The following is a 3,587-nucleotide window of genomic DNA, read 5'->3' on the forward strand; positions in this document are numbered from 1 at the left end:
CTACCGTTTCCGGAAAAAACGCAGGAGTGGCCGGAGAAACGGTGGGAGTGCCTGGGCGAACGCTGGGTGTGTTTGTGACGTCAACCAGGAACGACAAGCACTGAAATGATCGCACAGGCAGAGTAAGTCTGGAGCTACTCTGAAACTGCTAAGTAGTTAGTAATCGCAATATTGCGAATACATCGTTCGCAATTTTAAGAAGCTAAGATTCACTCCCAGTAGGCGGCGGCTTAGCGTGTGTAACTCTGCTAAATTCGCCTTGCGACCGATCAACTCGGAATGAGGGCCTCGAAGCAGTGAGCCTGTTGCCAGCAGGTCTCACTGAAAATAAAAAACCTAAAACTAAACTTTCACTAAGAAGCTCAGGAGAGCCCCTAGTGTGCACCCTTCTCGGCCGGGCACAAAAATCTAACTGAGGCTTGGAGGAGGGTCATAGGGGGAGGAGCCAGTGCACACCAGGTAGTCCTAAAGCTTTACTTTTGTGCCCAGTCTCCTGCGGAGCCGCTATTCCCCATGGTCCTTACGGAGTTCCCAGCATCCACTAGGACGTCAGAGAAATATATATATACATGTATACATATATATATATATATATATATATATAATATATATTAGGGATGAGCGGATTCGGTTTTACTCGGTTTTACTCGGTTTTACTCGGTTCTCAAAACGGCATCTTATTGGCTCACGGATGTCACGTGTTTTGGATAGCCAATGAGATGCCGTTTTGAGAACCGAGTAAAACCGAGTAAAACCGAACCTCGCTCATCACTAATATATATATGTATATATATACTTTATCATACTGCATTACATTCAACATAATTTGCATATGCAAATTAGTTTACCCATAATGCATTGTGATTTTAAATGATACAATGCTTGCACTTTATTTATGCGTAATTGACATACAGAAATCAAGAAATATTGATTAGCATATAGTAAGCATTATAAATGAATAAAGTATATATATATTGTATATATAAAAAACAATTTAGAAAAAGGGACCAAACTCTCCATAACCCTTCATGTTCATGATATAAAGTGACATATAAGGAGACTGAAAACCATTATCTTTTTGGGGAGGGTGTGTGGCTGTTAAGATGAACATCTGCCATCATACTCCAACATCACTTCTCGGCCTTTTGGCTAAGATCAAGTGTAGTATCTGTTCTTATCAGTTCACGCTGACGGACGGTGCTACCTTGTTTCTTGGACCGACAATTGTCCTTCTCAGGGCTAAGCTGTACCCGGGCCGAGAAGCCAGAAAAATCGAAAGTCGAGACTGCGAGGAGAAGGAGAAGATCGCTTGAAGAGGGTGAAGATTTGCATCGCTCCCCAGCTACAGCAGAGGGTTAGACTTGTTTGCTCTGCCCTCTGGAGAAGATACCCCCCTCCGCCAGCAAGACTGCGTGGAGAAAAGGGACTTCGCCGGAGAAGCTCTGCATCGCCCCCTAGCTGCACTGGAGGGTTAGACTTGCTGGCTCTGCCCTCTGAAGCGACCGACCGCCTCTCCTCCTCTTGACGACAGCGCTGATCCTCCGCCCCGCCTTCTACGCCAAAGGAGCCGTGAGTATGGCCACCGCTGCCGCTGTTCCAGCCCCCGCTGCTCCAGCCCCAGCTGTTCCAGCCTCTGCCTCCACTCCGGCCACCCTCGCCAAGAAGAGCCAGGCCAAGACGGCGAAGAAAACCGCCAAAGGCCCCACCGAATCAGCCGCACCCAGCGCCACCACCCCTGCAGCGACACCACCAGCGGTGCCCACCCAGGAAAGCTCCAAGGGCAAACCGACCCTGGAGCCCTGGATGAGGCATACCGTAGTGATGAAGCTGAAGGAGGTGGACGGATGGATGCCGGACATGACGGTGGAGACCTTTGGGAAGAAGATGATCCTGGACCAGGGCTTCTCGACCGCTGAAACCCTCAGCATCCAGAACTACCTGAAGGGGATCTTCTACATCACCTTCGCCTCCCTTGCCATCTGCAAGAGGTACTGGGAGGCAGTGAAATCAGCGAGACCCGAATCCCCTTTCTCCCGCTTTGTGGGCAACTGCCCTATTTCACGAGAGGAAAGGCGGGTGACGGTCTCAATGCGGAACCCGCACACGCCCATCAAGGACATCGTCACCTTCCTCAGCCGCTTCTGCGCCGTCAAGAGAGACCCCACAAGGGTTCTGGACGGGAACGGATTCTGGACTGGAAAGTGGGCGGTGATCGTCGTCCTGCAGAAGGACACCTCGTGCCCAGAAGGAGTCAAGCACCTCCCCCAGTGCTTCTCCCTGGGGGGATCCCAAGGACTTCTCCACTACGCCGACCAGCCACGCAACTGCAGGAAGTGCGGCGGGTCGGGCCACGTGATGAAGGACTGCAAGGTCCCGGCCTGCAAGAATTGCCACAAGGCCAGCCATGAGACAAAAGACTGCCCCACGAGGAAAACCTGCAACCTGTGCGGCAAGGTGGACCACGTCTACAGGGACTGCCCGAGTAGGGCGAGAACCTACTCAGCTGTGGTGACCGGACGTGCCATCCCTGCCCTCAAGCTGCTGCCCTCTGCTACGCAGAAGGAAAAGAAACCGCAGGAGGGTAATAAACCTGCCAACCCCACCCCCCTCCCATCCTCCCTCACCACCCCCCTCCCCACCTCCACCAGCCCACCCCCTGTGACAGTGACTCCCATCCCTACCACTGTCACAACCCTCCCTGACCCCCCCTCCGACTCTCCTACTCAGCCCATTGTCTCTCCCAACCCAGCCACCCCTGCCCCCCCTGACCTTTCTTCCCAGGAAGATTTCCCCCCCCTCCCCTCCCCTCTTACTCCAACTGCAGGTGCTGAGAAAACGAGGAACTGCAAGAGGAAGGAGCTCGACAGCCCGTCTGCGGACTCCGAATCCTCTAAGAAACTGGCGGTCGAGCTGATCCCGCTGGAAGAAGAAATGGAGGAGCTGGCAGAGGCAATCAGCAGGGAGGAGGAGGAGGAGCTGGATGCCAACGCCGTCGCCTTACTCGACCAGATACTGGGAGTCAACTCGCCGCTACCCGAGCAGGGGAACCTGGCATCCGATGCCGAGGAAGCCCCGCCCGACGGAGTGGTAACGTAAATGTAGAACTGTTGCCTAACCTCTCTTTTTTCCCCAACTAATGGCGTCATTTTCTATTTTCACCATTAATGTGAGGAGTATTAAGGATAAGCTTAGAAGACAGTCTGTGTTTACTTTCCTAGATAGTCAGAAATGTGATGTGTACATGTTGCAGGAATGCTCTCTTCCTTTCTCCAAGTCCTACAAACATCTGGGCAGGCAGTGGTCTCACGGCGCCTCCTATTGGTCCGGTGGGGGTGAGTGTAAGTCTGCAGGGGTCGCCATTCTTATCAGGGGGAGCCTCTTCACGCTAGATTCTGTTCAGGAGCTCGTCTGCGGCAGATTGCTTATCGTAGACGGTTCCTGGGCAGGTGAGCCTATTAGGCTTATCTGCGTGTACGCCCCCCCTTTCAAGAATGAGCTTTTCCAGACCCTGCGACCGCAGCTCGCAACCACTAGGGCGGTAGTGATGGCAGGAGACTTCAACTGCACCATGGAGGAGGATGGACGCA

The 3,587-nt window shown here is 52.8% G+C and overlaps 1 pseudogene; it reads left to right on the forward strand.

The window, feature by feature from the left end:
- The first annotated feature begins 1,129 nt into the window (after positions 1-1,129).
- LOC134931205 (U2 spliceosomal RNA) lies at positions 1,130-1,234 on the forward strand (annotated as a pseudogene).
- The last annotated feature ends 2,353 nt before the right edge of the window (positions 1,235-3,587 follow it).

This window comes from Pseudophryne corroboree, chromosome 5 (genome assembly GCF_028390025.1).
Source record: "Pseudophryne corroboree isolate aPseCor3 chromosome 5, aPseCor3.hap2, whole genome shotgun sequence".
Lineage (NCBI taxonomy): Eukaryota > Metazoa > Chordata > Amphibia > Anura > Myobatrachidae > Pseudophryne > Pseudophryne corroboree.